Source organism: Procambarus clarkii, chromosome 11, assembly GCF_040958095.1.
Source record: "Procambarus clarkii isolate CNS0578487 chromosome 11, FALCON_Pclarkii_2.0, whole genome shotgun sequence".
In the NCBI taxonomy this organism is placed as follows: Eukaryota; Metazoa; Arthropoda; class Malacostraca; order Decapoda; family Cambaridae; genus Procambarus; species Procambarus clarkii.
The window spans coordinates 52,116,195-52,127,606 of NC_091160.1; positions in this window are offsets into that span (position 1 = coordinate 52,116,195).

Genomic DNA, 11,412 nt, shown 5'->3' on the forward strand with positions numbered 1-11,412 from the left:
GAGACAGAGTTGATGCTGATGTTGCTCCCACAAACACTGCATGTGCCTCTCCTTTGATTGGGTTCGGGAGGGGTGAGCTGGCTGGTAGCGGCTTCTTCTGCCATCCCCTTAGGTAAAGTGAATGTTACCTTGCGCTGGAGTATTTGTCTCTCCCTCCTGGCTGGGGGGGACGAGGTTGTCCTCTATACTATGTGTCATGTCTGGGCAGATGTCTGGGGTGGGTGGGCTCGTGGAGGTGGTGGGTGGGGGTTGGGAGGCTGCGCTGGCCCGGTCTGGGAGGGGGGCCGGGGAGGGAAGGCGCGACCACCTGATCGTGGGAGGTGGGGGCGGGGGAGCGGAAGACACTGCACCTCACGGGAGGGGGGGGGAGACACTACACAAGAGGAGTGGGCGAGCAGGAGACACTACACTCACTGGGGGGGGGAGGCACTACACTCAGGGGGTGGGGGGAGGCACTACACTCAGGGGGTGGGGGGAGGCACTACACTCAGGGGGTGGGGGGAGGCACTACACTCAGGGGGTGGGGGGAGGCACTACACTCAGGGGGTGGGGGGGGGAGGCACTACACTCAGGGGGTGGGGGGAGGCACTACACTCAGGGGGTGGGGGGGGAGGCACTACACTCAGGGGTTGGGGGGGGGAGGCACTACACTCAGGGGGTGGGGGGGGAGGCACTACACTCAGGGGGGGTGGGGGGAGGGTTGATGTGACACGTAACACTTGGATAATTTCCTTTTGTCACTAAACACTGGTGAATGTGTCGTGGCTCACTGGGTGTGGTGCTCTCAGAACGATACTCACATTGGTCCAGTCACCACAGAACTGGACTCAACTTACCTTTTTCAAGCACTTATTGGCACACTGGTGACCCAGTCTCTTGACCCCACCACCTGTGTCCTTCCACCCTTTCCTGGTAAGGGAGCCGTAGGGCGTGGGGTGACGGTGGGCGTGGGGTGGCGGTGGGCGTAGGGTTGCGTGGGGTGACGGTGGGCGAGGGGTGGCGGTGGGCGTAGGGTTGCGTGGGGTGACGGTGGACGTGGGGTGCCGGTGGGCGTAGGGTTGCGTGGGGTGACGGTGGGCGTGGGGTGCCGGTGGGCGTAGGGTTGCGTGGGGTGACGGTGGGCGTGGGGTGCCGGTCGGAGTGGGGTAACGGTGGGCGTTGGGTGACGATGCGTGGGAGATGATGGTGGGCGTTGGTCGACAGTCGGCGTGGGGTGGACGATGGTCGTCGGGTCAGCCGCCGGGAGAGGGTAGCTGGGTTGGCTGGCGAGGCCTGTGGGAGGCTAGGGAGAGGGGGGGAGGTGTCCCGGTCACACACAATTAACACAAAGTTTCACAGGTGCGTTATGTTTATCACTACAAACTCACCATTCATCTGAAAAGACGCACACATTCACTTATAAGTCTGCTGGAATACAAGCAGGTTTGTGAGCCTCCCCTTCACTCCCCCCCCCCCCTCCACATGAGGCCTCCTTCCCTCCTGGAGGCTGTTGTTTATGGAGGCACTGGGATAACCCTCACCCAGGACTGTGTCCTTCCCCTCCCTAGCGCGCCTCCCGCCAGGACAACACACCTTTTACAGTTGATTCTGTTGCACTGCTGGAGAGGTAGGCCTTCTCGACCCACTAAGAGCCTTCAGCAGGTATTAACACCGACATGAGTCGATTCTTGACTTCCTCAGGCACTGTTATCCTTGTTGAATGGGCACAAATGTGGGACCCAACCCCCTGCACGACCGACTGCTACGGCTGCCCTCACCCTTATATATATATATATATATATATATATATATATATATATATATATATATATATATATATATATATATATATATATAAATATATATATATATGTATATATATATATATATATATATATATATATATATATATATATATATATATATGTATATATATATATATATATATATATATATATATATATATATATATATATATATATATATATATATATATATATATATATATATATATATATAATGTTGTTGAATATGACCGAAAGGGTAAGGTTAATAATCTGTGACGGGAAAAGTTGGTGTTCGTGCAGTAAAAAAGTTAAACTGCAAGTCGTCTTCACAGTGAGATAAACTGTAGGATAAAGCAGAGAAAAAACATTTAAAAATACTTTACTTTGATCAAAAAAATAAATTAAACAAAGTACAAAAATATCCCAGCTTACCTGTAATACAAAGTGTGCAAAACAAACAAGATGAATAATCAAATTTTTGTTACGTTAAGGTGCAAAATAAAATATGATGCAGAATACTGTGACCTAGTCTGACTAAATCCGGTACCACACCGAGATGTGTTAACGGGTCTACTCAGTTGAGCACGCAGGAGAAATCTGAACTTGTAGTGGGCTAGGTAGCCTTATATATACAGAATGTCGGCCGGGTAGATGGCGCTGGTGACTTCTTTAACTATTAACCAGCTGTTAAACTGCTTGTTTCGGAGGGCGTGGTCTCCCGGCGACCCAGGTGCAGGTGGGGCGACAGGCAGTGGTGCGGGTGGGGCGACAGGCAGTGGTGCAGGTGGGGCGACAGGCAGTGGTGCAGGTGGGGCGACAGGCAGTGGTGCGGGTGGGGCGACAGGCAGTGGTGCAGGTGGGGCGACAGGCAGTGGTGCGAGGTGGGGCGACAGGCAGTGGTGCGGGTGGGGCGACAGGCAGTGGTGCAGGTGGGGCGACAGGCAGTGGTGCAGGTGGGGCGACAGGCAGGGGTGCAGGTGGGGCGACAGGCAGTGGTGCAGGTGGAGACTGGTCTAGACGTCTGGAAGTAGTTGTTGTTGTTGTTCTTGGCTGCAGTTCTTGATTAAATAGACATGAATGAGTAGAATAAGTGATAAGGGAGCAGGCCGAATCGCTTACTAGAGATTTTACTGTGACAATACATATACTCGATTTTATATGTGAACATATATATATTTTGTATTCACATACGTACAAAACCACATGTGAAAAATAGAGAATGCTTAATGCGTTTTCGGCTAATTCGCCTTCATCAGAGCAAAGTAGAATGAATCATTCTACTCATTCATTCTACTTTGCTCTGATGAAGATGAATTAGCCGAAAACGTGTTAATCATTCGCTGTTTTTCACATGTGGTTACATATTGTTATGATCTCAGGCAGCCTAAAAACGAGGCTCCCCTTTGAGAATTATTCTATCAAGTCTGACCTGACTAGGAGGTCAGAGATATACAGACATGAAGATTCATATGTAAAAATAATTGGATAAATTTTACAGAGAGTTTAAGAATATGGGCAGTGAATAAGAAAATAGATAAATGACTGGTTATGAGATGTGGATAATTTACTGGAGGCGTGAGGCTTGCTTCGGAAGGGCTCTGACCCCACTTGAGTACCAGACATCGTGAGGGGAAGCTGCACTCCATTTGAGCTCCCGTTGGAGAGGATCCCCTGTTGGATATACCTTCAAGGGAAAGGAAGTGTGCAGACGTTCCAGCTGTGGAATCGAGCTGGGAACGTTTGGTCTCAAGTCCTAGACGGCAAGGAGAGTTTGTTAAGCCGCCCAGAGACATTTTCATGGGCCGTGGGAGCGCCCTGGTCAGACTCCATCAGAGGGAGAGCGCCCTGCAGGAGACTTTTTGTGGTAAGCCCAAATTTAGCCAGTTTACAGTGGTTGCCGGTAATTCATCGTGTGCCCAGCGATCATAGCAAATGTTTATTGATACGTTAGACATGTTTTGGTAAGGCAGGAAGCTTAAATAAGAGGATGGAGAAGAGAGAGACAGCTGGAGGGACGAGCAGCACGTCCTCTCTGTTACGGACCCGAGTCCAGCGTCCGAGCACGGAGCAGTGACGACCACGCCATCTGTGGGTCAGCTCCCGAAACCCCCTCCAAATGGACGACGCCATCTAGTGAGGACGAGATATACCGGCCACAAGGGCTAGTTTCCCGTCCTAATCAGCTCGTGACGTAGCCGCTGCTGACCTCTGGTGAGGTGGCGCTTAGACAGCAATGCCATCTATGAAGTGGATAGGTGGGCGTTTGTGTCTAAGCCTGTAAGTGAGGTGCCCTAGAGTGTAACTAGTACTGATGACGTGTCTGATTACAGAGTTGACCTGGGACTGCTGTAATGGACGTTGGATCAGTCTACCCAAGGCAGCCGTAGAACCTCCACGCATTTGCTGCTGAAGCTGTGAGTCACCCCCCGGATGAACACTGTTGTGTTAGCCTGCCTGTGAGGTGGCAGAACCAGGGATTGTCGTACCCGGGGCTGACTGGTGGAGAAGACTAGCCACTAGGGTGTTGTGGTGAGGAGAGTGATCTGTGGAATCACACGAGGCTCCTGCCTAGGGCTCGCAACCTTAGTATCGGTCGTGGAGTGGCCTACGCAGTGTTGCTGATTGGAACCTGCCAGCTACAGGCTGGATTTGTGGTTGACGGCCTCCACGACGGTGCACCCAGTGGGATTGTGATTTGGCTGGCCTGTGGCCGGGGTAGACTCGCTAAGAGAATCTAAGGATTCGTCGAGAGGCCACAAGAAGAGGACCAAGGGCTAAGCATCATTGAGCACCGTGGACACTCAGCGTCTTCAGAGGAAGACCATATTGTATATTCTAGTGTTTATACCCCTCGTGTGATAATTTATATATTTATTTATTGGTGGTGGTAATTATATATTAAGTTTAGTTAATTTGTATCCCTTCCCCTTTTATTTACTTGCGTTACGGAACACACCCCTTGAAAGCCACTACTAGCTTGGGGCCGGATACCCAAACTCTACTAAGATCAGAGAAAGAACCCCGTTGGGACCCAATAGGGCCGTAACACTCTCCCGTCAACCACCTGAAGCCAACTGACCGGCGGCGGAGGACCCTCCTAGAGTGAGGACCGCCTGGCAAGGCGGAGCATGGACCAGCCCAAACGGGGGAGTCCACTCTCAAAGTATGAAGAGATCAGAGATATGTTAGGTGCAAACATATTGTGTGGATTATTTCGTTTGTGAGTTTAAGGGGAACGTTTTTATTGGCGTGTCAATGGGTTGCAGGTTTGTCTTTGGAAGAAGTTGCTGAGAACTTCGAAGCCAGCACAGAGGGAGTAGTTGATGAGACTCCAAGGTAGTGGAAAGTACTGAGCTCTGTGGGAGAGCAGCCATACAGTGAGGAAGAGAATCTCAAGCTGTGAGAAGAGGAGTAGTGGAATGAAGTTTCACATGCTTCTGTGATACCAATGGTGAAGCACCATTGTTGCTAAAGGAAGACTTCATGGTGTAGCAACCAGGAGCGCTGTGGAGGACCCTGGTAGTTAAACCCGGAAGAACCTGAAGATATCAGGGTAGTGAACTTCCAGATGTAGACGGGAAGTTCTGGTTGATTACTTCTAGGGAGTTGGTAGAGTGTTTGGTTGTCATTAGCGTGCAAGACGCAGTGAAAGGTGAGTGATTGTTTGCCATTTTTGTGCCAAGGAGCACTTATCCTGAAGTATAAGGTTACAGTCGTGGGCTGGATTACCTGCAGAGACATACATATGTGTTCTAGGACTGATAGGGTGATCGATTGATCATTGTTGTATATCAAGGAACATTTATGTTATTGTAGCCATATGCTGGTTTTCCTTGTATGTGTTTATATATATATATATTCTCTTGCTGATAGTAAACATTGTGTTATAAGACTTGACCTACTTGAGGAGGTTGGTAGTATTAGTGGGTGAATCAGGAGATAGGATACCACTTGATAAGCAGATGATAGAGTTCTGATGGTGTTGGAGTGCAACCTGACTGAAATAGTATAGAGTGTAGGATTCATTATTATTATTATTATATGTGTGTACGTATTGTGTATGTGCTTTGTCCAGTAAATGTATTCAAATTTGCTGGTGTTTGCCCTTGTCCTAGTGAGGCTTCCCAGGAAGTAGGAAAGGAGAGAGAGTGAGAGGAAGAACCAAGAACCACAGCTGTGGACAGGTAGAACGGAATAATCAATAAAACAAAGGGGATTGAGGAGATCATATCACATAAGGAGAGAGTGGGGAGTCACAGTGGCTCGAGTGGGTGTGTGCACGTGACAACGAGGCTAAGTGTTGGAGCCGCATCCCCTAAACGTGTGACGTTGAGCCCCTCTCCAAGAGCCAGAAGCACCCAGGGAGATCTCCTGGTAAAGTGTTAGCACTCTACCGAGTTTTGGGTTGGGTTGTCCATAAAGAAGGATCAACGACACACACCCAACCGCAATAATATATATATATATATATATATATATATATATATATATATATATATATATATATTATATATATATATATATATATATATATATATATATATATATATATATATATATATATATATATATATATTTATATATATATATATATATATATATATATATATATATATATATTATTTATATATATATAGAGGGAGAGAGAGAGAGAGAGAGAGAGAGAGAGAGAGAGAGAGAGAGAGAGAGAGAGAGAGAGAGAGAGAGAGAGAGAGAGAGAGAGAAAGAGAGAGAGAGAGAGAGAGAGAGAGAGAGAGAGAGAGAGAGAGAGAGAGAGAGAGAGAGAGAGAGAGAGAGAGAGAGAGAGAGATTGAAAAACAAAGGCTTGGCAACATCCGCGTGGTGGTTTGATATTTGTGAAAGAAGGTATTTCAAAGCTGCGAAATGTCTCACAAGGGTTGCATTTAGGGCCAATCCTGGTCCAGACACATGTAAATGTCTTCAAGATGGGACAGCCTTGTTCCTTTTAATATTTGTGGATGAGGAAAAATTCTGAGTTGGATAAACGCGGATGAGGATAGCAAGAACCTAGAAGATGACCGGGGCAAACAGAACGAACAGTCCAACAAGTGGTTATTAAAGTTTAACTCAGTATGTGTAAACGAATGAGGTTGGAACATAAGCTCGGTCACATGTTGCCAAATAGGAGACGAAACCATTCAAGAATAAAGCACAAAGAGAAGATCTGGGCTAAGTATCACATCCGAATATAAAATAAAATATTATCCGGTGGGTATTTCAGGCTGGCCAGGGAGAGATGTGACTTTTGATGTCTGACAAAATTATCCTTCACGATTGTGCATAAAATATATGAGATTCCAATCTAGGAACATGAGGAGCTTGTTTGGAGGTATTCGCAGTATTAATCACGAAAACAAATCTGCTGGAGAAAGGTCAGAGGTGTGACAACAGAGCAGTCCCAGAATTGAAAGGCATGAGGTACTTGGAAAGACTAGTGAAATCGACCCCCCCCCCCCCAATCACAGAAAGATAGAATAGTATTGAGAGACGATTACCACATATAAAATTAACCAGTGAATTGATAGGGCAGACAAGATCAGATTATTTGAAATGGTAGAAACACAATCAAAGGACACAATACGGAATTAAGTTCCCAAAGTTAGCCACAGAAACTTTAGAAATCATTGTTTCAGTCTCAAGTCCGTGAACGGCTATGGAATTAATTCATAAAGGCAAACTTCATGCTCAAGATGGCGAGAAAACGACGTTTCGGTCCGTCCTGGACCATTATCAAGTCCGTCCTGGGCCATTATCAAGTCCGTCCTGGGCCATTATTAAGTCCGTCCTGGGCCATTATCAAGTCCGTCCTGGGCCATTATCAAGTCCGTCCTGGACCATTATCAAGTCCGTCCTGGGCCATCATCAAGTCCGTCCTGGGTCATTATCAAGTCCGTCCTGGACCATTATCAAGTCCGTCCTGGACCATTATCAAGTCCGTCCTGGACCATTATCAAGTCCGTCCTGGGCCATTATCAAGTCCGTCCTGGACCATTATCAAGTCCGTCCTGGGCCATCATCAAGTCCGTCCTGGGTCATCATCAAGTCCGTCCTGGGTCATTATCAAGTCCGTCCTGAGCCATTACCAAGTCCTATCACACACTGGACGTGATAATGGTCCTGGACGGACTCAAACGTCGTCGTGTCTCCATCTTCTGATGTGTGGTTGGAACAGGATTGTACGTAGTACCGACCCTCGTGGTATGTCACGGTTGGGGTGTAGTACCGACCCTGGTGGTATGTCACGGTTGGGGTGTAGTACCGACCCTGGTGGTATGTCACAGTTGGGGTGTAGTACCGACCCTCGTGGTATGTCACGGTTGGGGTGTAGTACCGACCCTCGTGGTATGTCACGGTTGGGGTGTAGTACCGACCCTCGTGGTATGTCACGGTTGGGGTGTAGTACCGACCCTCGTGGTATGTCACGGTTGGGGTGTAGTACCGACCCTGGTGGTATGTCACAGTTGGGGTGTAGTACCGACCCTCGTGGTATGTCACAGTTGGGGTGTAGTACCGACCCTCGTGGTATGTCACGGTAGGGGTGTAGTACCGACCCTCGTGGTATGTCACGGTAGGGGTGTAGTACCGACCCTCGTGGTATGTCACGGTAGGTGTGGGGGTGTCATGTATTTTAATGTTGTCTAGGGGGAATAAGGCTTTTACTTGAGCCAAGGGAAATACAAGGAATAGGGAAAACAGCCGAGTAGATATATATGACAAGGATTTATATGCATAAAACACACGATATATTGTATGAGATAAATTCACTCCTTACAACTCAAGGACATTCTGAAGATAATAACATTGAATAATAATCACTCAAACAGGCTCTGGTCTCCCAATGGCTCTTAGTCCAACACTGGAACAGGGCACAGCCACCACACCTGTCAGCCGGTGACACATATCGACTTGAGAATGGTCCATGACGGACCGAAACGTCGTCGTCCCTTCACCTTCTAGTGTGTGGTCTGGTCAACATACTTTAGCCACGTTATTGTGACTCATCGCCTACACGTGACACATATATAAATCCCAAGGGAACCCGGACTCTCTTACGGGCTATTCATGCCCGTAAGAGAGGACATGAAAATGATTAGACATGAAACTAACCAACCTTTTAGGTAGCTTAATCTTCATCAATCAATCAATCATCTGGACTCTCTCTCAGAAACTGCTCAGTAGACTACCAAAGTACTCTACCCTTTCTTGCAACCCTGTTACTACAGTTTAGTGGCTCAGCTCATGATACTGCAGGAGAGATCCCTCGGGAGGACCGGTCCTCAACGGTCCTCCTCTCGTCAGGGCAAGATGGCGTCTCTCCCCCCCCCCCCCCCCACTGTTGAGTCATCGCCCCTTAATACTCTATTCTTTAACATTTCCAATCAAACCCTTTATAGACTTCATTTACCATATTCCCCACGCAGGGTTTTTGATTGAGTCCATTTTTCCTTCACATAGTTTTGCTATATCAGTACACGTTATTCCTAACCAATCTCCAGCTGAAGGGAACTAGTTTACTGGCGGAGCAATAATAGTCACTTACCGCCTCGCAGTTGCCAGCTGCAGATTTCTTTCAAGAAAACAATTATCTAATCGACCCCCCCCCCCCTGCGCTAACTATTACTTTATAACAGAACCCAACCTCCACAGGAGGTAAGGATCGTAACAAGGTACTCCACTCATTACCCCTCTCTAGTCTGATAGCTTTCCTCTTACTGTGACTCTTTCCCCTCTTCCTTAATGGTACTTCTTCATCCACTTCAGTACTCTTCTCGATACACCAGCCTATTTTTCTAAATTGTATAGGAGTCGCTTGTGAGGAACAGTGTCAACAGGCTTCTGGAAACCAGGAAAATGCAGTCTGCCTGGCCCCCTCTCTCTCTCTCTCTCTTTCCTTGTACCTCTCTCTCTCTCTCTCTCTCTCTCTCTCTCTCTCTCTCTCTCTCTCCCTCTCTCTCTCCCCCCCCTCTCTCTCTCTCTCCCCCCTCTCTCTCTCTCTCTCTCTCTCTCTCCCCTCTCTCTCTCTCTCTCCCCCCTCCCTCTCTCTCTCTCTCTCCCCTCTCTCTCTCTCTCTCTCTCTCTCTCTCTCTCTCTCTCTCTCTCTCTCTCTCCTGTTTGACTGTAGTCATCTTATGATAGAACTCTAATAAGTTGATCAAGCAAGATTTTCCTTTCCCGAGTCCATATCAATGCTTGGAAACAAAATAGATTTGTTCTAAATACCTGTTAGCGATACTGGTCCGTAACTCAGTGGTTCATGTTTTCCTCCTTGTATATAGGTACCACATTTTCCCATTAACAAATGTCAGGCAGTTCCTCCATTTGTAGAGAGGAAGGGAACTACCAGGAAAAGCACCAAACCATTACGACTATATGCACTTGGATGGGATCAGGATAAGGATTTAGGATGTGACGGGGGGAAGGAATGGTGCCCAACCACTTAGACGGTCGGGGATTTAACGGCGACCTGCATGATGTGAGACCTTCACTCTACCGTCTATCCCAAGTGACTGGGTGTTGCAGAGAAGAGTTAAAGACTGCAGCAAGGAGTACACGCAGTACTGCAGTTACATCTTTAAGGATCCAAGGTGAGATCGCGTCAGGGCCTAGTGTGGCTATCATCACATCCAGCTCCTCTAATCGCTTCTTTGCTTCCTCTCGTATCACTTCTCGATCGGTGTTTCTTCTGGTCGCGCTTGTTGCAATAGTCGTCGTACATCTGGGGTCAGCTCTGGTTCTCTCTTACCAACTTCCTGGATAATGTTATGTGTGTTCTGCGCACACTGCCTTGCCGTTCGTGTAGCCTTCTCCTTATATGTATTCATTGTACACACAGAGAAGTGGAGGTACACTCTTTCTATGTATATAGCTGTCTATACATTATACATACACTTGGAAGTAGGCTACACCTCCCTGTGTATATACATTTATCCAAACACCAAAATATTAGGTTTGAAATTTTCTGTCAAGTCATTTGCCTTGTGTCAAATCTCTCGACTGTGCGGAACATCATCATGTAAGATGATATCTACATTTTCTTTGTGTTTGTCGACGTACTTGTCGGTATTCTCGCCGACTTCCATCAAGTTGTGAGCCATCGTTCTGGGGTGCCAGGGGGCGCAAATGATCGTTCAGGATTTTCTTCACGCTGACCGTAATTCCATCATCCAAGCCAAGAAGGCTAGAGAGGCTCACTTGCTAGCCGCGTACCTAGACCCCGGACGTCAGTGAGAGTCACCAGCGAAGGAGGCATAATCAACAGTGTATATTCTTTCCGAAAAATAAGAAATACGAAGCGCAAATACCACACCATTTTCCTCTCATCAGGTTTTTGTTTTCCCCTAAAGCCGAGAGCCTATACTGAGACTAGTCAGGCTCGTATATAGCCTCAGCCAAGAGCCACATCATAAATTCTCACGATATTCACAGGGAAAGTTTTCCTGAAGAATGACGAACCTCGCGTGGGGAGTCCCGGGTGACACGGGCTTTGTTTGTGATTTGTCGTCTGGGTTAGTGAGGAACGAGTCTCCCGGGGAAGCACTCTCATGAGCCTCGCTTGTGGGCGTGTTGATGTTCCGGGCTCAGTGATGATGTGGCAGCCGGGACGTGTGCTCTTCTTCCTCGAATT